At 39.4% G+C, this 24,522-nt stretch overlaps 1 long non-coding RNA gene across 2 annotated transcripts in view; it reads right to left on the reverse strand.

Annotated features, from left to right (window-relative positions):
• Nucleotides 1-3,249: 3,249 nt before the first annotated feature.
• Nucleotides 3,250-24,522, reverse strand: part of LOC140598658 (uncharacterized) — a 65,301-nt gene continuing 44,028 nt past the window's right edge. Inside the window, exons 3-4 of one of the 2 annotated variants that reach the window (XR_012001196.1) lie at nucleotides 5,358-5,488; nucleotides 3,250-3,863 (exon numbers count right to left, since the gene is read on the reverse strand). This is a non-coding gene — a long non-coding RNA (uncharacterized lncRNA). The remainder of the gene's footprint in view (nucleotides 3,864-5,357; nucleotides 5,489-24,522) is intronic. The other variant, XR_012001197.1, reaches the window with a different exon arrangement.

The following is a 24,522-nucleotide window of genomic DNA, read 5'->3' on the forward strand; positions in this document are numbered from 1 at the left end:
CTACTTGCTGATCGCCTAGTAAATAAAATGTAGCTACAAATTCTTTGCAGCTTTTCTCATCAATAGGGGAGTTTCTCCAACCTTTGAATTGTGGCTGGTCTTGTGATTTGCTTTGACTAAAAGAATGTGGCAGAAACAACATTGTGCAAGTTACAAAGCCTTTTAGTTTCTGTCTCCACCATCTTGGAATGCTTCCCTGGGACCAGGGAATAAAGGTAATCTATCCTTCTGGAAGAGAAGGAGCCACATGGGGAAGAAGCAAGGCATCATAGCCCACATCTAACATCAACTGCCAAACATACAAGTGAGGCATTCTTGGATCTTCCAATCAATTGACCCTCTGACAACTAGCATTTTGAGCCCAGGCAAGAGCAGCAGAGGGGCCACCCTGACAACCCACAGAAGCACGAAGAATGAGGCTTTAAGCTTGTTGCTTTAAGCTTGTAGCTATGGGGTGGGTTGTTACAGAGCAGAGGCTATTTCTTCATTCAAATGGGACGTTAATGCCTATCCAACTATTCATTTGTTTATTCAACAGTTATTGGTCATTTACTACATAACACCTATAGAATAGGTATTCATGTGTAATTCTGAGAATCATTTGAGATACTGAATGTTAATATACTTGGTAATATTATTTTTATTGTTGCCAGTACCTCCCTTTCACTGAGCTCCCATATTTTTTAAGCACTTAAATTCACTTTCTATTTTAGCCTCTCAAGGGATCAGATAGCATCATTTCCAGTCATCTCTGATGGAGCCAATCCTTTGAAACCTGCCCTTCCATGCTCATTAGCAGATAGGTCTTTTCCCAAGGACAGGCCTCTGGGACTTTCTTCTTACAGCGTCAGAAACTCACTCATGATAGAGAACACAAATCTATTGACATAAAGCACTAAGATGGAGGACTTCCCATTACTATCCCAATAAGAAGCTTTAAAAAAAAATTTTAATAACTGTAAAAGCTAAAATTTATTGAGTACTTACTATGTGGCAGGTGTAGTACTAGGCTTTTTAGTGAACAGTAATTGGAGTCAAGAACACACTGAGGTAGGTAGTATTGTTATTATTATCCGTATCTGGGGGTAAGGGAACTAAAGACCTAGTAATGTTAAACAATTTGCCCAAAGGCAGATGGCATGAGTGGAACAAGATTCAATCCCTGGTAGTCTCATCCCAGAGCACCACTCTTAACCACTTTACCTTTTTGAAGCCATGTTTAACCATGGCTCCCAATTCTTTTCCAGGTCTAAGGATGTGTTGTTTTCAAACTCTAGGCTCATTGGAGGTCAAGTTCTGTGACCTTGGCCAAGCCATCTCCTTCTCTACATCTCTACCCCATACCAGGTAGGTTAAGCAGAGGGTTAGACCAGGTAATGTTGAAAATTCCTTCCCACCCTGAAAATTAAAATGGTAAATTCTTTCCCAACATCTTGTTATATATTCTGAGTTTTACTCTCTTTCTTACTAGCACAACTAAAGAGCATTAGGGGAGAAAAAAGAAAAGCAGATGCTATAAAAGTGTGTTTATTAACTAACGTAGGGAAATGAAAAGGCAGCAGAGGGGATTCTATTTATATCTCCCTCGAGGATTATGCCTTAATCTATACTATTTGATTTCTTTAATGCATTCATTCAGAGTTGAGACCCTGTAGGGTGCTCTTTAAGTCTGACACTGGATGAAATAATTCAATTAAAATAGGCTTGAGGCTTTTGCAAGGTATTAAACTCCCTGAAGAGATTTAGGACTTGATCAAGGCTGCTTCAGTACCAGGGCTGAGGAGACCACAGGAAAATATAAGAGGAACTTGGTCACAGATGCCTCCTGGAGACATTGGAGGAATCATCCCAGGGTGCTTGGGAAGGGGGCTATCAGAACAGGGAAAATAAACTCAGCCTGAAAGCTTTCCAATAGTTCACTGGAGTCTGACATTCTGACATTCACTTCATCATATTACCATAGATAAAACCTATCCTTCCATAGCAGAAAATTAAGTCTAATAATAATCATTAACAATTACCCTTCATTGAGCGCTCTCCATATCCTAGGCAGGGTATTAACCTAAGCACTTTTCATTTATTAGCTTATATAGTCATCACAGCTGTAGGAGGTTAAAAATCATCAAGCCAGAATGGATAAAGAAGATGTAGTGTGTATATATACAATGGAACATTACTCAGCCATTGGAAAGATTGGAATCTTGTCATTTGCAATGAGGTGGTTGAGGCTGAAGAGTATTTTGCTAAGCAAAATAAGACACTCATGTGGAATTTAAGAAACAAGACAGGTGAACAGAGGGAAAAAAAGGAGGCAAACCATAAAATAGACTCTTAACTATAGAGAACTGAGGGTTGCTGGAAAGGAGGCAGGTAGGGGGATGGGTTAAGTGGGTGATGGGGAAGAAGTATACTTGTGATGAGCACTGGATGTTGTAAGGGTTGAAGCCCTGAATTCTACACCTGAAACTAATATTACACTCTATGTTAACGAACTGGAATTTAAATAAAAACTTGAAAAAATCATGAAGCCCAGTTTATAGGTGGGAAAAATGAGATACCAAGTAATGCCAGGACCTGCCCAAGCTTATACAACTAATATTTTGCAAACTAACCCCCCCCCCCCCTGTGGTGCCAAAGCCTGTGCTCTCCAGCACTATGCCACTTAAAGTGCAAGTGGCAGGTTACTGCAGGAAACTGAGCCAGAAGAAACGCATGCATAAAAAATACAGACACAGTCTCTTTCCTCAGGGGCACATAACCTGGTCGGCAAACACCATTTATATCAGAATAGCTCAAGCTAAATTACAAGTGACTGAGGTCAGATCCAAACCTGAGAACAGGTTTCCACATGGGCAGGGCAGTAAGAACAAGGTTACAGGAAGAAGAGGATAGGAAAGGGACACAGTGAGGACCTTCACAGTCCTACCTCTGCCCAAGACAGGCTCCGTTAGCCACTTTAAAACACACACACACACACACACACACACTGCTAAAATTCTGCATCCAATTCCAATGTGTAGGGGATTCTTTCCCCTACTAAGCAACTCTCCAACATCAGCCAGGTATACTATAACTTAACTCCATTCTGACATATTTACCCAGCTACAACATTGGATTCCACAGGTTAAGTACCCCACAGGATTGCATCCCTCCCTTCACTTTTGACATACTAGTTATGGGTTGGAAGTTCCAATGACCTCCTTATTTTCAATTAACTTGCTAGAGCAGCTCACAGAACCTGAAGAAACATTTTATTTATTAGATTACCAGTTTATTACAAATGGAGGTAACTCACGAACAGCCTGCTGGAAGAGATGCAATAGGAAAAAGTATGGGGAAGGGGTAAGGATCTACCATGCTTTCTCAGCAAGTCGGCTCTCCTCCAGTTTCCATGTGTTCACCAACTGGGGAGCGGTAGTGGTAGCTCCCAAGAGCTAGCGGTAGCTTGCAACCCAGAACTTTGGGGTTTTTATGGAGGCTTCATTACATAGGCACAATTGATTAACTCATGGGCTATTAGTAATTGAACTCAATCTCCAGCACTTCTCTTCTGCCTGGAGGTCAGAGGGCTGAAACTGAAAGTTTGAGCTTCAAATCGCATGGTTGGTCCTTCTTGCAACCAGCCCCATCCTTAAGTGCCATCCAACTGTCACCTTATTAATACAAAAAAGACACTTTTGTCACTCTCATCACAGGAAATTCCAAGGCTTTTAGGAATACCATGCGAAAAATGGGAAAGAATGGGAATAAATGTTTATTTATTATAAATCATAGTATCATCACTGGACATTCCATGCCATTAGGAACTGTCTTCCTTCCCCAGTATCCAGCACCTGCATTTTCTTTGGAGGATATAAGAGTACCTGAAAGAAAGAAAAGAGGACATACAAAATTAAGTAAGCCAAAGAACAAGAAATCTCAAACCTAAATCTAACCATTCTCCTCTTGAAGGAGTAGGGAAGAGAAAAAAAAAAAAAAAAAAGGAGAGCAGAGCAGGGCAGAGGCACTCAGAGAAGATAGGGTCCTAGAGGATGAGAGATCCCTACTTACAAGAGGAGAAAAGTCTCTAAGGCCTGAGATTTAAGGGAAGCCATGTTATGTTTCTTTCTAAATCAACATGACTGTATATAAACTGTGTTTAAAGCAAAAACCCTGGGCAGTCTGGGTGGCTCAGGGGTTTAGCGCCACCTTCGGCCCAGGGCGTGATCCTGGAGTCCCGGGATCAAGTCCCACATCAGGCTCTCTGCATGGAGCCTGCTTCTCCCTCTGCCTGTGTCTCTGCCTCTCTCTCTCCCTCTGTCTCTCATGAATAAAATCTTTAAAAAAATAAATGAAACAAAAACCCTGATTTATGTCCCACCAAGCATACCTTGTGCACCTGCTTTGTGAATGAGTAGCCTAAAGGAAAACTATTGTCCTTAAGATATCAATCAGTGCTCCTACTCCCTGCATTCCTTGATGTTAAAACTTGTGATTCCTGCCTATGTATTAATGTATAATCTTTTGAGCTCGTATAAGATGTAAAAAGTATATAACCTCATGAAAACTATTCATTCTCTGGAACACTTTCTTCCCTGTGAAGCCTGTTTCCCAGGCAGTTGTCCTAACTTGAGCTTGAATAAAAACTCTCTTTTTTACTTTTAAAGATTCTAAAGGGTTTGGTTATTTTGCATCGACACTGTCAGGTCAAGTTGCAAGAGATGCCAACAGATGAAATGACCACTCTGAATTGCTAGGCTTAGATCATCCTTAGGAAACTTGAGTGTGCATTAGGATCACCTGGGGAAATTATTAAGCCACAGATTGCTGAGTCACACCCAGAGGATCTGATCAGGGAAATTTTAGTTTTAACTAATTCCCAGGTGATACTAATGCTGCTGGTTTAGAGTCTAGCACAAAACCTTCACTGCATATTAGAGTCACCTTGGGAGCTTATAAAAATACCCAGAATCCCTGGGGATGGGACTAAGTTATGCATACTTTAAAAAACTAGGCCCAGGTGATTCCAGTGTATAGCCAAATCAGAGTAATGTGTGGAGGCCGAGAAAATTAAGGCCATTCCACTTTAAGTTCAGTGTTAGCACAAGTACAGCCATCCCAGGCCCCTGTGAATAAGAGCTGAACTTTACCTTACTTCAGTTACAGGAAGAAAACAGCTTACAGCTTAACATCCCAGAAAGCCCCGTATTAGAATAAGAACAGAGCTCAAGCCGAGGGAAGGAAGCCCCATATTAAAATGAGAACAGAGCTCAATGCCCTTGAAAGCCCCATATCAGAATGTAAACAGAACTTGAGAAATTCCTCCACCCCTTCTGGAGGTCCCCTAGACCAGCCCTTAAAACTAAGCTGAAACCCACCTCGGGGTCCAAGTCCCTGCTCCCCTGTGTCGGCTCTGTTGGGTATACTTGGACCCAAGCTCGAGCTTGTAAATAAACCCTCGTGTGTTTGCATCGGTGTCGGCTCCTTGGTGGTTTCTCGGATTCGCAATCTTTGGCACAACAAATGTAGAAGCATTATTTGAAATTCATGGGCCTGAAAATCATACCCATAAGTCAAAAGCAAATATTTATTGAACATTTACCATTGATAGTCACTGCACTGAGTACATTATTGCATGATTTCATTTAATCCACACTGGAACCTTTTAAGGGACTATTATTCCCATTTTACTGATAAGTAGAGTGAGGATATTAAGTGATTTGTCCTGGCCATAAACTGGTAAATGATAATCTGGGAATCCAGCTCAGACTTACTTTTTGCAGACTCAGAACCACTGGGCCTCTAAATTTAGCCCCTTCCCTGAGCCACTCAGTGCTCTAGTCTCTGTCTTAAATCTTTAGTATTTGATTGAGTCCAGATGCCAACAATCTAAGCTGGAACAAGTAGAATCAACTTCATATTTGGCATCATTTATGCAGATAAATTAGATAGATCTGTATTCATAGATACATATATGAATAAATAAATGCAAATCACAGAATGGTTGTTTTACTGAATTCAATCCTTTTCTAACCCAGCAACTGTCCTGTTTATAGTCCTTCAATGGCACTTCCAAAAACAGTTCAAACTCCAAATATGGCATATTCAAGGCCCTTCATGATGGGGCCCCTGCCTGGGACTCTGCAGCCCCTCACTTCTCTTCCTTGGTTCTCTCTGTCTGCTATTAGCTCCCCAAATCCAACCAGGCCACCATGCCTTTGTGTTCTTCTTTGTCCTTCCTCCCTATCTACCTGGAAAACTTCTACTAACTCTTTAAATATCAGGTCAACCGTCACTACTTATCCAAAATCCTCCCCCATATCCTTTCTCCAAGCAATCACAGCTGCATGTGTATAACATTCCATCTTATCCTTACTAATTTTCATTCCTTATACCCTTAAACAATCCACTGAGTTTTCAAGAGACCTTTGTAACAGAATCCTGGCTCTGCCCTGAGAGTGGAACTTTCCCTGAAGATTCTTCCAGTGTTGGACCATCATCTCTCCCCTCCACTAGGCCTGTACATGGGATGGTATCTTTTTTTCTTCTCTTCCAGACCACTCTCCTCCCTTCCACTGTAAAACCCCTACAGCTTTGAATTTCCTGTTACCAGATTACACCACCCACCTCTCTTCCTTGTTACAGTCCCACTCCCTAGCTCACACCCTTCATTCCTAGAATATTTAGTCCCTGGCTCCTCCCTCCCATACCAGTTCTGTCTTAATTATTAGTGATTTCAACATACACATTGTTGACCCTTCCAATATCCCATTCACTAACTTCTTTGATTTTCTTGCAGGCAATGAACTTGTTCTCCATCCCATTTCAATAATCACTTCCATGGCCTCACCCCAGACCCTAGACCTGGTCATTACCAATCATTGAAACCCCTCCAAAATCTCACTTTCAAGCTTCCCACTGTCTAAGGAAAGACATGGCATAGGGGACAGGGCAAGTGACAGTGACAAAAGCTCAGATTCCCTGGTCCACAGTTATCATTGTTCCTTCTTGCCCAATCCCCCAGCCTCTTCACTCCATCATACCGGCTAAACCACACATGTCTTGGTTAGAACCAAGTCTCTATCTGTTCTGCAACTGCACCCTGAGAGCTGAAAGTTGCTGGAGAGAAATAGAGCCATCCCAACTGGGTCGCTGTAAAGTCTAGACTCTGAGCTTCAAGCAGCAGAGTCCATGCATCCTTCTACCCTCCTAGATGATTCTTTTATGCCTTTTTCTCTCTCTACAAACCCCAAGTCCCCATCCCCATTTTCAGCTCTTGACTTGGCTTCTCTGAATCATTAATATAAGAAAAGCAATCAGAAGGGAACTTGCACAAGCTCCCACCTTCACTTCACTCTCCTGTGTGTGCACCCATATTCTCTGATGGCTATGATGTAGACACCTTCCCCTCTGACCACCCAGGGATTCCAGATGCTGTGGCACCACTAAGCCCATATTCTGCCCTCTTTGAGCCAAATTCTCTAGCTCCCCTGGATTGTACGCTACCATGGAGACAGAAGGTAAACCATGACGGGATGTGGATCCCTTTTCTTTGGTTAAATTAGAAATTTAAGCTATTCCTTTGTGCTTTGTCCCCTGTTAGAGGATAAGGCCCTTGATATGCTATTATTTCAACATAAAAAAGGCTAGGCATTCCTATATGTATTGTTCCTCTGGTAGGTGCTTATTTTTCTGGCTTCTACTTATTTCAAGTACCGTGGCCTACAGAAGACAAATAAAATAGGATTTGAGTCCTTAATGTGTTCTGTGTCTATTTGGACTTAACAAGACCAATTAATTGTTCAATTCAATCAGTAAAAATCTTATTCAGTCTTTTCCCCTTGTAATCATCTCAGAAGTGAATAGTGTATGAGGATGGAAAGTATGTGTGGGATGAGATGGAGCTAGGATGAAATGCCACTTTTTGTGAACTTTTTAAAAAGTCTTCACTTTTCCCAGACAATTTTTTTTTAAAAAGAGTACTATGTACGATTTTTCTCTCCTTCCTTTCTAACCCAAACTGTCAACAGTTCAAGTTCCCACTTTCCTATTACACTAGTTAAGCATATAGGAAAGAGTGTTCTAAGGGTATTTGCATTTTAATTTACATTGAACACTTACCATCTGCCTTGGTATTATGCAAGTGCTTTATGTCTGTTATTTCCATCTTTATGCTTGTCTTCACAGGATTGGTAGTATTTTATCATCATCCCCATTTACAGATTTGGAAACCAGGCTTAGATAAACTCAGGGATCAGCCCAAGGTCTCTAGTTGCTAAGTGGGGGAGCTGAGGATCAAACCTAGGCAGTCTGACTCCTGAAAGCGTATATAAGGGATGTCCCAGCACCTTCCATTCCCCTATCTGAGATTCACTCCATTGTATCCTACAGTCCATTGGGTATTTAAGAGAAGAATAGGATGAATGGGGTCAAGTTTCACTGAGGAGACAAAAGATAAGTTAGGTCATACAGAATAGATTGACTTCCTCAGGATAAGAATTAGAAAAGGCAGGGATACCTGGGTGGCCCAGTCGGTTAAGTATCTGTCTTCCACTCAGGTCATGATTCTGGAGTCCCGGATCCAGCCCCACAGTGGGGGGCTCAGTGGAAGTCTGCTTCTCCCTCTGCCTCTCTGCATATTACCCCCACCCCACCCCCACCCCTGTTCTCTTGTTTGCTCACTCTCTCTCAAATAAATAAATATAATCTTAAAAATTAAAAAAAAAAAAAAGAATTAGCAAGGCAAAATGTACAGTCTGGCAGAGAAACCCCTTGTATTTTAAATTTTTATCTTCTAATACAGTGGCAAGGATGGGACAACCCAAGTCTCTAAGTGGCTTAAGGAGATAATCAAAGATACTGATTTCTAGAGTGAAAACTGCCAAGGTTTAAAGCCAGGCTCTTCTTACCGTGTGATCTCAGGGCACTTACTTAACCCTCAGGTTCTTCCTAGCAAATAGGGATAGTAACAGCAGAAACTTCAGTCAAGTTGGTACCAAGTGCTCAGCAAAACGGCATTAAACTTTGAATGCAACATGAGAGACTGAATAGACAGTGACCAAATTATAGGTAAAAATAAAACTCTACCCACTATCTATAACCAACCCAAGAAATCAGCCCATTATCTATGGTCATGAACACAGGAAACCAGCCTACCTACTATTTGTAAGTCAGACCACTATATCAAGAAAAAAAAAATCCATGAAACTAAATAACTCCTGAAACAATGAGCCTCAAATAGGCAGGACTTCATTAATAACTGGCACCTTCGTCAAATTTTGTCCTCACTTCCAACTTAAAACCAACCAGAGAAAGCCAAGTATGCACCCTTAATCAATCACACAAGATGTCCTGCTTCTAATTGGCCTACTTACAACTTCCTCATGCTAACAGCCTTAATTGGGGCCTAAAGTCTTCCCTTTTCTCCTCTCTAGAGCTTTCCCACTCCACTGCCTGCTTTTCAGTCTCAGCCAAAACACAAGTGATGGTGGCTAAATCCCTTATTATATCTCTTGGAAGCCCTAAATAAATAGCTTTCACCTGTTCCCATTGGGTTGTCCACAAATCTTAACTAAGCTCTTTCAGGTGAGAAATGATGGGAACTTAGAGCAAGATGGTAACAGTGAAGATGGTGAGAAATGAGCAGATTAAGGATGTATTTTAAAGGTAGAAACTTCACAATGTAAAAGGATGAGGGAGAGCGGGGATCAGATTCCAGCCCAGTAACAAGGTGGGCAATGATGCCATGTATGGAGATGGGGAAGGGTGGAGTATGTACATTCCCAAACTGGAGAAACAGTGTGTTAGGCTTACCTACTCCCTGCACACACAGCAATGTAAACAGCTCCAAAAATCTTCTCTAAGAGACCATCTCAGTCAGACCAACATGTCAGAGAATCCTTTCTTTGGACAGAAGTACCTCTAGGGTAGGAGTTCATGAGTGTCATAAGCTCCCACTACCATTTACTTCTCCCTCAAAAACAAATCTTCACAATCCTTGACTGATTATAAAACTCTACCCTTGGAACTGGCTTCAAGCACGATTAAAAAGTTAACAGAAAAAAAAAAGTTAACAGGATGGCATTTGTTTTAAAGTACATGTATTTCTGGAAGGAAATACAGCAAAACGTTAACCACATTTGTTATCTCAGGATAGTCGTATTCTGGATGATTAAATTTTCTACTTAATACATTTCTGTATTTTCTAAGCCTTTAATAATGAACAAGAACTTTTTCTTATTAAAAAATACATTTCTTAAAAATGAGATCTCTGGGATAGGTAACAAATTAAAAACTGTCAGTCATTTCTTCCCTGGCATGAAGAAATGGAGTATATATCACACACGTGCAAGTTCTGCTGGGGAAGGTAGAAGATAGGAGAACTGGGGCTGTTTCAGAAGGTCAAAGGAACACGGAGGAATATGTTCCCCAAGCACTTCACAATAAAGCCAAAAACAGCCTTGCTCTTGCAGCTACGTGAGAGAGTAGCCACAGAGAGTGAGCTGTGATACAAATATATACAGTATTTCCAAACACCAAACACCATTTCAGGGAAGTCACTGACAGCCTAAGAACAGAGGACAGCCTTTTTTTTTTTTTTTTCTTTTTTAACTAAATAATTTTAAATGCAAACAGAGAGAAATTCAGAAATAGGCCATCCCAAGAGAACCTTGACAGAGGCTAATTCAGCCCTGAACAGAACTCACAGCCCGGCCTGAATTTGGAGAAGCACCAAAGCCATATTTTGTCACTTGGGTGAGAAAAGGAAGTGAAGTGATATCAGGCTCTGCTCCCTTCCCCACAAATAGATGAGGAAAGTTGTCTTTGCCCAACCTCTGCCCCCAATTCAACAGGCCTTCTGCTCTGAAAACTTTACATCATTGGCTTATTTCCACTCATACTTGGCTGAACTGACAAATATATCTGTTTACTCTGGCTTCGAGCAAAGACTAGGCCTCTCCAGGGCCTAGAATTTAAAATGCTTAGCAGTGTAGCTGATGGATATTGGGAGAATTGTCAAAGGAGAGTTTCTCCGACAGAGTGAACATAGGAGATAAAGAGATGGATGAACTCTCAAAGAATCAAGGGCCCAGAAAACTCCAGAAGCATATTTTCCTGCTCAACACTGACATTGGAGGGATACTTCAGATACATTTTTTCACCACATCCCCATACTAACCCTAAGTTATCCAAAACTTGGAAATAAATTGAAGAAATGTTTATCCCCCCAATGCATTTAACAGATTCATGAGAGGATCATTTAATTAGGACTTTGATTATGCCATTCAGTACTTGTGAAAAGGATGTTAACTTATAGATTTCTGCCCCAGAAGTTACAATTTCATTGCCCAAAAGAACATTAACCAGTTTTGTATATTTTAGCAAGTAATTTCCACATTCCTTTTGACTGGCTTACAATATAAATGTCTGTTCCTCAAGTTTTCTTTTTGAACCACCTCTACCTTCTTACTGAGTCACTCATTAATTAATGAGTTGAGTGAAATTTTTACAGTATTTACATAAAGTATTGCCTTTCATATGTGTCATGTGTCAAGGAGCCAAACTTTCCTCCACTCTCAGATTCAGAACTCGGGGTCTGCAAATTCAACTCAAATGGACAAATCAGCAAGAAAGAAAATAGATTTTAAACATGTATGTATGGGAGTTTGTAAAAAGATGTGACTAAAGGGGCTTATATATCAGGACAAGTGGAAGGGGAGACAGACACTTGTGGAAAGCAAAAGACTTCTTAGAAGGACTGGTGTAAAAGAGCACTTAGAAGAGATGGGGGATATGATAGTTTTGTGACAATGTCTTTTTTGGTGTGGTGCCAACTTCTCATCACCAAGATCAGAGTTGCTCTCAGGGAAGGGATTTATGACAATTGAGTTCTTTTGAGTTCTTTTGAAAGGCTCTACTCTTGGGCAGATAAAGAAGTTCAGGATCTCATCCTTTACCTCAAAATAATTTTTATGCAACAGCAGCATATTTTGGACCCCTTCATACCTTCACATGTTTTATTTATTTTTTTAATTATTTTTTTTAAGATTTTATTTATTCACGAGCCAGAAAGAGAGGCAGAGACATAGGCAGAGGGAGAAGCAGGCTCCCTGCAGGGAGTCTGATGCAGGGCTTGATCCCAAGAGCCCAGGATCATGACCCGAGCCAAAGGCAGATGCTCAACCACTGAGTCACCCAAGCGCCTGCCTTCATATGTTTAAATTTTTGGAAACTTATTTTCCAAATTGCAGGTGTGGAAATGTACATGTCAAGGATAGCAGAAGAGCCACACCTTAGCAGGATCAGAGCCAGACTTTAAAGCCAGTTCTGAGACTAAAGTTCTTCCCACATTGCCAAATTAAATAGTTTGTGGCCTTGATCAAGACAGTCCCTCTCCAAGCTTAGTTTCCTCAGATGTAAACTAGGGCAGGTTGAAGAGATGATCTCCACAGTTCCTTCCAGACCCAGTGATCTCTGGTAAAGTTAACTCCTTGGCAAAATGATTTAAAAAAAAAAAAAAGCCAGACTGAACTTCATGTCCTCTTCCCATTCCACTCCCATCCCAAATGATGTCATTTCATAGATGAACCCATGGTCCTGAATTTTCTCTCCCTGGCAAGACTGCCCTATCCTGTGTCCTGTCCATCAGGGAACCCTTCCAATAGGGAATTTGCTAATGTTATAAACTGTAAAGTAATCAATACTAAAGGAAATGTGGCTATTAAGAGATTAAGGTCTCATGCACATATATATATACTCTCCTTTAAAAGGTATCTGAATTTACCTTCCAAGGAAGATAAAATTTTTACTCAGGTGAATGGTGGAATCCCAGGAAATGTGACCAGCAAGTGGGGTACCTTTGTGAGAGCAGGAGGATCTTAACACTCTTACACCAAATGTATTTGGAGGACTGGGTTTTGGTCAAAACAGACTGGAGCTGAGTCGCTGCCAGTACCAGACCCCATGCCACACCGGCTATTATATATTTTGGATACTACTCTTGCTTTTTTGTCTTGGTTCATTGAGTCACATCTGCCTCCAAATGCATACAACAGCGACAAAATCTCTGCATCTGTTGCTAGGCATTCATCTTCCCCAACCCAAAATGTAACATTTGTACTTGAACACTGCTGCTGATTAAGATGATTAGACTTCATTCTCATAATTCTTCATTAAATAGAAAATAGATGCTTATGTATTTTTCTTTTTACTTATTAATCTGTCTTAATGTTTCTACACTGACTATTTCTTTAATGCTAGAGTTTAAATAATGAAAACAACTAATGCCGAGACTCTATTAAGGATAAGGAATGAGCTACCATCCTGATCCCTTCAATGAAGCTTGTCTTTTTAATTCTCTTTTCCCCTCCTCCCTGGCAATTAAAAGACAAGCATCTGTGCTGGGGAAGGGTGTGCATATGCATGTTTTAGAGCAGAGGAGAACCAGAAGGACAGTTTTTGCCACTGCCAATGTTGTAACAACATAGCATGTCTTGACTTACAGGAAAATTATTTCATATTAATTTTATAAAGATAATGATGGGTAGTCTTCTGGGTTAGCATCAGATCTCAAGGGAATGTCCTGGCCTAGACAAGGCATAGCACAAGCGGTCAAAGATGCATGTACAACAATATTTCTCAACCTTGGTTGCACATTAGAATCACCTGAGGACTTTTTTAAAAACACTCATGCCTAGGTAGCACTCAGACCAATAAAATCAGAACCTTGGCCAGCCCAGGTAGCTCAGCAGTTTAGTGCCACCTTTGGCCCTGGGCGTGATCCTGGAGACCTGGGATCTCTTCCCACATTGGGCTCCCTGCATGGAGCCTGCTTCTCCCTCTGCCTATGTCTCTACCTCTCTCTCTCTCTCTGTTTCTCATGAATAAATAAATAAAATCTTAAAAAAAAAAATCAGAACCTTTGGTAGTGGGTCCAAGCATAAGAATAGAAAAGCCCTAAAGGTGATTTTAACATACAGCCAGAGTGTGAACACTTGGGTGTTCACTGAAGCTTTGCTTATAGAAGGAAAACAATGCAAACAACCTACAGTTTATTGATTGAGTGTAATTAATTAAAGTATGGTAAATCCAGACAATGAGATATTTACCAGTCTTTTAAAAATTAACAATAATAATAAGGAAATCTATAGGTGTTGGGCAAAGCAATTCTCTCTATCAACGCTTTGGGCACAATAAGGAAGGCCCATAATTTTTTGGAAGGCCTAAAAATGTTAGGCACCTGAAAAAAATAGTTGAGTTCAAAATATAAAAACAAAACTGCAAAGTTTCAATGAATAAATGTTCATCTGTAAAACATAATGTGCTATCAACTTCAGTAATTATTAGGCTTGATATTCATAAAATTTTTATTACATTTGAAAACAACTGGCAGGTTATATTCTCACATCAAGAATTCCCAAGTATGCATCATCCGTAGTTCTCAAAATGTGGCCTCCAGAATAACAACATCAGCCACACCTGAGAACTTGCTAGAAATGAAGACTTGGAGGCCTCAACTCAAAACTACTGAATCACAAATTCTGAAGATGGGGCCCAATTATCTGTTTGCACAAGCCCTTCAGGTAATTCTGATACATGCTCAAATATGAGAACTACTGTGCTAGATGATTACTTTAAAAAGAGATAATATTTTATGTAATTAAAATTAAAACAATCAACCATAAATTAAGTAATAAGTAGCCAAGTAATTTACAAGGCACAATTTGAAAATCGTTTCAAAAATTTCTGCTGGGATCCCTGGGTGGCGCAGCGGTTTAGCGCCTGCCTTTGGCCCAGGGCGCGATCCTGGAGACCCGGGATCGAATCCCACGTCGGGCTCCCGGTGCGTGGAGCCTGCTCCTCCCTCTGCCTGTGTCTCTGCCTCTCTTTCTCTCTCTGTGACTATCATAAATAAATAAAAAAAATTTAAAAAAAAAATTTCTGCTGAGAAAAAAATATATATCCACAAAAAGTTAAACATAAAATTATCATATGATCTAGCAATTCTACTCCTAGAGATATATTCAAAAAAAACTGCAGGAACTCAAACAGATACTTATATACATCAATGTTCACAGCAGCATTATTCAGAATAGCCAAAAGATGGAAATAACACAAGTGCCCATCAATGGAAGAATTGTTAAACAAAATGTGGTCTATATGTATAATAGATTATTTGGCCATAAGAAGGAAAGGAATTCTGATACATGCTACAACATGGATGAACCTCAAAAACATTATGCCAACACAAAAGAACAAATAATGCAGGATACAATTTATTTGGAGTACCTAGTATAGGTAAACTCATAGAGGCAGAAAGTAGAATAAAGGCTGGGGGTGGAGCTGGTGGGCTGGGGGTAGAGGTGCAGTGAGAATGGGAGAGGGAATTTAATAAGTAGAGTTCCTGTTTGGGGTGATAAAGTCATGGAAATGGATAGTGGCATAGTCGTACAACATTGTGAATGTACTGAAGGTCACTGAATTGTGCACTTAAAAACAGTTAAAATGATGAACTGTATGTTGTATATATTTTCCCACAATAAAAGAAATACAAGCTGAAGAACCAAGAAATCCAGCAATGTAATTCAGTCTAAGCTGAACCAGTGGAACCAATGGTATAAGACCCAGTCCAAGTTTGAAAGCTTAAGAACCAGGAATGCTGATGTCTGAGAGCAAGAGAAGATGGATGTCCCAGCTCCAGCCAAAAGAACTAATTTGCCCTTCCCTCCCACCATTTGTACTACTCAGGTCCTCAGCGGATTGCATCATGCCACCCACATTGGTGAGGAAGGACTTCTTTACTTAGTCTACCAATTGAAATGCTAGTCTCTTCCAGAAACATCCTCACAGACACACTCAAAAATAATGTTTAAAAAATAATAATAATAATGTTTACCAGCTATCTGGGCATCCCTTTGCTCAGGCAAACTAACACATAAAATTTACCACCACATGTCTACTCTCACCATTTTAATTCAACATAGTATTGGAAGTCCTAGCTACAGCAATCAGAAAATAAAAAGAAATAAAAGGCAGCCAAATCAGCAAGGAAGAAGTCAAACTTTCATATCTGCAGATGACATGATACTATATATAAAAGACTTCACCATAAAACCGCTAGAACTGATTAATGAGTTCAGTTAAGTCATAGGATACAAAAATCAATACACAGAAATCTGTTGCATTTCTATACACCAATAATGAAGCAGCAGAAAGAGAAATTAAGGAATAATCCATTACAATTAGACACCTAAGAATAAACCTAACCAAAAAGGTAAAAGACTTGCACTCTAAAAACTATAAAACACTGATGAAAGAAATTGATGATGACACAAAGAAATGGAAAGACATTCCATGTTCATGGATTGGAAAAACAAATATTGTTAAAATGTCTATACTACCCAAAGCAATCTACATATTTACTGCAATCCTTATAAAATAGCAACAGCATTTTTCTCAGAGCTAGAACAGGCAATGCTAAAATTTGTGTGGGACCACAAAAGACCCCAAATAGCCAAAGCAACCTTGAACAAAAAAGAGCTGGAAACATCAAAATTCCAGACTTTAAATTACATTACATAGCTGTAATACTCAAAACAGTATGGTTCTGACACAAAAATAGACTAATAAATCAATGGAACAGAATAGAAAACCCAGATATGAACCCATGATTATATGGTCAATTAATCTTTGGCAAAGCAGGAAAGACTATTCAATGGGAAAAAGACAGTCTCTCTTCAACAAATGGTGCTGAAAAAAGTAGACAGCAACATGCAAAAGAATGAAACTGGATCACTTTCTTACACTGTACACACACAAAAAAACTCAAAATGGATTAAAGACCTAAATGTGAGACCTGAAACCATAAAAATCCTAGACGAGAACATGGGCAGTAACTTCCTTGACATTGGTCATAGCAACTTCTTCCTAGATATGTCTCCTGAGGCAAGGGAAACAAACAAAAAAAAGTATTGGGACTACATAAAAATAAAATCTTTTGCACAGTAAAGGAAACAATCAAAAGGCAGCCTAGGGAGTGGGAGAAGATAACTGCAAATGATACATCTGATAAAAGGTTAGTATTCAAAATATCTGCTAAAAAAAAAAAAAAAAACATAAAACTCAACACCCAGGAAATGAATAATACAATTAAAAAGTGGGCAGAAGACATGAGCAGACATTTTTCCAAAGAAGGCATACAGATGGTCAACAGACACATTACTTATCATCAGGCAAACACATAGCAAAACTGCAATGAGATATCACCTCACACCTGTCAGAAAATCAACAACACAAGAAACAACAGGTGTTGGCAAGGATAAGAAGAAAGGAGAACCCTCTTGAATTATTGGTGGGAATGCAAACTGGTACAACCTCTCAGTATGAAGATTCCTCAAAAAGTTAAAAATAGAACTACCCTACAACCCAGAAATCCTATTACTAGGTATTTACTGAAGAATACAAAAATACTAGTTCAAAGGGACACATGCACTCCAATGTTTATAGTAGCATTATCTACAATAGCCAAATGATGGAAAAAGTCCAAGTGTCCATTGACTGATGAATTGATAAAGAAGATATGGCATATATATATACAATATATATATTTATATACATATGAATATTACTCAGCCATCAAAAAGAATGAAATCTTGCCATTTGCAATGATGTGGATGGAGCTAGAGAGTATAATGCTAAGTGAAATAAGTCATTCAGAGAAAGACAAATACCATATGATTTCACTTATATGTAGAATTTAAGAAACCAAACAAATGAGCAAAGGCAAAGAGAGAGAGAAAGAGAAAGAGAGAGGTAAACCAAGAAACAGACTCTTAACTATAGAGAATAAAGTGATGGCTACAGAAGGGAGGTGGGTGGGGGGCAAAGGTGAAATAGATGATGAGGATGAAGGAGTACACTTGTGATGAGCACAAGGAAATATATGAAAATGTTGAATCACCAAATTCTACACCTGAAACTAAAATTACACTGTATGTTAACTAATTGGAATTTAAATAAAAACTTAAAAAATTTACCATCACAGATTATCTATTTACCAGATACTTGTAACTTTTATACTATTGTATACTATTAACCTCCTTGAAGGCAGGAACCATTGTTCATAAGTCTCTAATATCTAACACAGCACCTGGATGGCCACAGTTAACAGTAATTAATGAAGTGAATAAGTGAATGAACAAGTAAATGAATAAATGAGTACGTTAATAAACAAATGATTGTCACATAAGTCTTTAGGTGGTCTAGTATTCACTGAGCTTGTGTGCAAAATTTTCTGCATCCATGAGGTTTTTCGGAGAAAGGGTCTGTGCCTTTCATTAGATTATCAGTGGGACAAAGGCCCCAAAGTGCTTGCAACCACTGCTGTGGAGACAGGGAGAGAGTGAAGTGAACTAGATGGTTTCTCAGCATAGCTTAACTGACCACTCACCAATCCTACTCCTGCATATATCCTCCAAGAAATAATCACACTGATTTCTACAAGGACTTATGCAAAGTTGTTTTCCAAGGCTCCTGGAAATCCCAGATGCTGTCTTGTTTGCCTCCTGATACTTACAAAGGATATATTGGAAACACTGGTAAAATGCTCTACCACAGAGGGAAGGATATAATGCTTTCAACCTAGCTTTGGCACCTAGCTCCATAATCCCCATCTCAAACCACCTAGGGAGTATAATTTATCTCCATTTCCAGCAGGGTGGGTTTTAGATGGCAAATGTCACCTGGATGCTGAAGACAGAAATCAATTGAAAACATGGCCTTTGATACAAGAAGTATCTCAGCCATTACTGTATGAGAAAGTAGAATGAGAAACTTGGAAATTAACCTCAGTAGGACAGTTCACCTAGTCCTCTTCCTCTCTTGGGTTAAATGCTTAAGGCAGCCTCCAGAGCACAAATCTAGGGAAATAATTTTCTATTGTTCTCCTCAGACTATTCAAAACTTTGATTCAGGAAAGCCGTGAACTTTTGGATGAGGAGGACTAGAGATCTAAAGGGAAACTATAATTGTACACAGTTTTTGAGAGTAGAAACCGAATGTCACTACTTTGTACCTAATTTTAAAATATCAATATATTTCCACTTATTAATAATGTACCCTATTCAAATTACTTAAAAACCTCAGTTTCTCTATAAGAATTATAGCAGAACCTATCTTCATAGGGCCATTGACAATGAATAATAATTGTGAAGCATTTAGCACATAATATACAGCTCATTATTCACAAAAATTTTCCTTTTCTTTTCAGGCAATAAAATTTATTAAAACCTTTTGTGTTCACTAAACTGACCTTTGGAAATAAAAATTTAAAACAGAATTTGAATTTTTTAAGGCTTAACAAGAACTTGGATATCATCCAGCTCATTTTTTCCAAATAAATCTTAATTATAATACACAGGAAAAAAAAAATATATATATATATAGTAATTTAAAAAGTAACTAAAAACAGAACTGGTCTACTGGAAGAGGCTGGTAAATGGAGAACTGTCCTCTTGCCCTCCACAAGGAACCCTAGAGTACCAAAGAGCACAGTTTGAAAACCAAAGTTCATCCAACCTTTTCTTCTCCCAGATAAGGACTATGGAACCTAATGATCTAATTGTTAGTCCAAGATCACACAGCTAATCAGAGACAGACTTCCTGGACTAGAATCTGGATTCTATGGAAACAGGATATGTGCATGCTAGGATGTGGAAGAAAATTTAAGCTGTTTTTCAAGTTGTGTTATCAAAGTTCTTAGCCTTGGTCAAGTCCCTCACTCTTTGGGTTTCGTTTTCTCCACTGAACTTTCTGTTCTTAATAACATGTCTGGGGTGCCTGAGAGGCTCAGTCCATTAAGCATCTGCCTTTAGCTCAAGTCATGATCTCAGGGTACTGGGATCAAGCTCCAGGATCAAGCCCCTGCTCAATAGAGAGCCTGCTTCTCTCTCTACCCATCCCCTAGCTCATGCTCTCTCTCGCTGGCACTCTTTCTCTCCCTCAAATAAATAAATAAAAATCTTTTTAAAAATAATAATAATAACATGTCTAAGTATCTAGTACCATGAAAAGAGTGATCACTTTTGTGCTCAGTGAGTCACACCAATTTTTTCATTGAATACTTTTATGAATTTGTGGATTTGTTATGAATTTAAATATAAATGTAAAATAAAAATGTTGACATTGTAATTAAGGAAAATTGTTCCAAACAAAACATCATTATGTAATTTGGAAATACATAGAAAAAACTCAGAGAGCAAGTATTAGGTCTTATTTCTGTTATTTATCTTCTCTGTGCTTCAAACAATGAAATTTATATCATTTTTATGAAATGATATGCTGAAACTTTATCTTTTAAAACTTACTGAGAAATATTTCAAATATACAAAATAAGCTCTGCTTGTTCTGACAGCCAACTCCGAGCAGGGCAGAGTGACAGTGAAGCTAGTTGCTTTGATTAAATGTGATTCTTGCCTAATGACAGGACTGAAGATTAAGTTATTTTGAAAATTGGATATCTTCACAACTTGTTCCTACAGGGAAAGGAACAACTGAAGGGAGGTGAGACTTACTTCAGTGCTCTGTCCACTACCTGGGTTTGCTGCTTTGCACCCTCTGGATCCCTCCTGTAAATATCTCTCAATACTGCATTAACTCTTCTTAGAAAAACCCATAGACATCCTGATCTATGTTTTGAATCTTATTTAAAAGGCCTCAACCAGGGCACCTGGGTGGCTTACTAGTTGAGCATCTGCCTTCGGCTCAGTCGTGATCCCAGGGTACTGGGATCAAGCCCCACATCGGATTCCCCATGGGGAATCTCCCTCTGCCTGTGTCTCTGCCTCTCTGTGTGTGTGTGTCTCTCATGGATAAATAAAACCTTAAAAAAAAAAAAAAAGCCTCAACCAGAAACGGAGAGGAGTTTGCAACAAAGCCCAGAACAAACGAAGTGGGGCCCCTTTCCCTTCCATCAGCATCTCCTCCTCCCACCACCACTGGACAAATGGTTCTTGCCCAACATATACATTCAATGCAAAGGAAGGTTAAAAAATTTGAACACATAAACATCAAAAGGAAACAAACATTTCAGGGGAAGATGTTTGATGCCAAGTGAGGTGAATGAATTGTAAATACCATGGGACTTTAAACCACAGAGAAATCATTACTGATATTTAGAAAAGACTTAGCAAAAAGAGATGGAACAAAAGCTAGGGCTCAAATAATGGCAAGAATTGGAAGGACAGGAGGGAGGATATTCCCAAAGGGGGAAACAGTGAACAGAGAACACAAGGAAAAAGGCAAGATGTATGGAAGCAAGTGGAAAGGCTTATCTGAACACATGTAGGCTGTCTGATTAAAGATAGAAACTGAGGGCAAACCATGAAGGGTCTTTAAAGACCAGACAGAAGAGTTTATACCCGCCCTTACTCCCTCCATTCCCTGGTGACACTAATCAGATAAAATAACTCACAAACAGGGCTTAACGACAAATGCCTTGCCTCCTCACCCTCAGAAACCCAGGAATGGCGAAGACCTTTCCTACTCCATGCAAAATCCCATCTATTGATAAAAGCTGTAAGAACTGTTTTGAGACAGATTCTAAGATCACACCTGAGCTCCCCACTAGTGTTGTGATTTATAATTACCACCTGTCAAGAACTCCAGTAAGAATATCAGTGCAGATGCTTTGTATTTGCCAACTCTGCTTTATCCGAAAAGGATATCTCTCATGGTAGGAAATTCAGGCATTGAGGTTGTTTCAGGAGGAAAGTGTTGCAGGGTAGGGATGGTCTTAAACAATTTCTGTAGTCGGGTTAACTACCAACTCTACCTTTGCTTAAGATCAACCCAAAAAGAATGTTCTGCCCCGGACTATAAGTGAGAATATTTAAGCACTGGCGCTGACATCTGGCCTCAGCAGAGAGGACCGTAATTGACTAGTGATATCTGCCATGGGCCCAGCAGTAAGAGGTAATGCTGTGCATACTCCATACTTACTATGCCTACCTTTGCCAAAAGGACCACATTAAAAGTATTTCAGACATCAGAACCAATTGATGCAAGAAGTTAGGTATTCTTGCTTGGTTTGGTTTCATTTTTCAAATTATATACTTTTTTAAATTTTATAACCAACTTATCAGGTACACTTTCTATATACTTATGTAATTAATAAGATCAGCCCAAAATAGACACTATGCCCCAGAATGAATTTAAGGCAAGACCATAGAGCTCACTCACAAGAGAGCAGAGGGATTTTAAGGGCTTTAATCATAGCAGTTGTGTTGATCTTAACCTATTTCTTCAATGAGACCTAGCCAGTACTTGCAAACTTGCAGCCCCCACCTACTCATGACTCCTGGTGCGGATCAGCCCTAATATTTCATCTCCCTGCTTCTAATTTTCTCTTCTGTTGGAAGCCCTTCATCTCCTTCCCTACCACACTCTTGGGAACGATGGAGTTCGTCAGCAGAGAGAGCAAATTTTTTCTTCTTCTTTTTATTCTTCCTGTAAATGCAAACAAGCAACCAACACTACAAGAACTTTCATATCTGCAAACACCCCAGGGTGCTTCACAAAAATCAATCTGACCAAAAACCATAAAATATAAATTCACCTGATACAAGCACATGATGACTGTGGAGATTTCTCCCCCCACCTCTGCACTACACAGCGTCCATACAAATGACTCTGGAAACTGCAACAATTACTAGAGCCACTGGATAAATCTCAAGGTCAGGAGAATTTGCAGGAAAAAGAAAGCAAATGAAATGCATTTTTAAAGAGGGCCCTCTGCCCAGGAGAGGCCACTCTGGAACACATTCAAACAAAAGTAGATGCTTTGGGCAAGATATTTTTCACCTTTCCTTCATGACACAGCAAGTAACAGGGAATCACCGTCCCACCATCTATTCCCAGAGGCCTTTCCTAACAGGAGTCCAGGCAATGTGCTTTTTTTTTTTTTTTTTAAGATTTTATTTATTCATGAGAGACACAGAGAGAGAGACAGAGACACAGGCAGAGGCCCGACATGGGACTCGATCCCGGGTCACGCCCTGGGATGAAGGCAGGCGCTAAACCACTGAGCCACCCAGGCTGCCCTAGGCAATGCACTTCTATGATTGTAGAAGAAATGAGGATTGCTCTGGGCACAGGGAAAAGCAGACCAGAGGGGCATAGCTCCTGAATATTTTTGCATATAAGACATTTACCTTTTTCTAATCATAAGAAAAATTCTCACTTACTGTTGAAACTTCACAAAACACAAGGAAAAAAACGAAGGTCACTCCTAATACCACCCCCACCACTGCTTAGTGGTATATCCACCAGCACAATCCCCCAAGGCCACAGCAGAAACTCCTCGTACATTTACAGGAGGAGGATTCTTGGACCTTACCCCCAGAGCTGCAGAAGCCAGATCTCTGGAGGTGAGTGGGTGCCAGCATCTGCATTTTTGAAAGGCATGCCCAGCAACTCTTACAAGATCTTCCTCTCTGGACTATAAACTCCTCTAATACAGATAGATGTTTCTTTCATTCGCCATTGTATTCCAATCCTGGCACATCGGAGGTACTCAATATAAATATGTGTTGAATAAGTAAATAATTCTATCTTTTCTCCTTGCATATATTTTTCTTCCCTTTTTTTCTGAAATATACACTCACAGCTTCCACTCAACCACAGGTAAGGCGCTTACCATGTACTGGTCATTGTCCTCTGAGTTTTGCAAGCATATGTAACAAACCCATAAAGCAATTATTATTTATCCCCCCATTTCTGATGAAAAATCCTAGATAGAAGTTATGTAATATGTCCAACATCACATCTAGGAAATAGTAGAAGCATATTTAAACTCCAATTGTAAATCCAGTCTTCGTGCCTCACATCTGCATGCAACTTGAACGTTTCTCAGGTTTTTAATAATGTTCTACATTTTTGAATGGTAATATGGCATTCTATCATATAGATTTGCCAGAACTTAAGAAATTATTAGACAGTTCCTCTCTGTTTTTTATAACACTACATAAAAAGCATACTAACTAGGGGTGTCTGGGTACTGCAGTCAGTTAAGTGTCCTTGGTTTTGGCTCAGGTCATGATCTCAGGGTCACGATCTTAGGGTGGTGAGATCAAACCCCATTCTAGGCTCCGCACTCAGCATGGAGTCTGCTCAAGATTCTCTTTCCCTATCCCTCTGCCCTGCATGCTCTCTCTCTCTATTTCTCTCTCAAATAAATAATAAAATAAATCATAAAAAAAATACACATACATGTTAACTACATTTTCCTACAACCATATTTTTTTTTCCCTTAGAATCACTTCCTGAAAGTGAAATTACTAGGTCAAAAAAATCTGTACACTTTTTGGGCTCTTGATTCATATTGATAAATTGTCCTAAAATATTTTAATAAGATACACACCTACAGCAGAACAAATGTGCCTATCTCTCCCATTAAACAATTACAGAAAATTTGAATATCATTAAAAATATATATCTGTGGCTGCTGTGGTCTGGGGAATATTTTAGTTCTTTTTTAATGAAAGCATT

Source organism: Vulpes vulpes, chromosome 4, assembly GCF_048418805.1.
Source record: "Vulpes vulpes isolate BD-2025 chromosome 4, VulVul3, whole genome shotgun sequence".
Classification (NCBI taxonomy): domain Eukaryota; kingdom Metazoa; phylum Chordata; class Mammalia; order Carnivora; family Canidae; genus Vulpes; species Vulpes vulpes.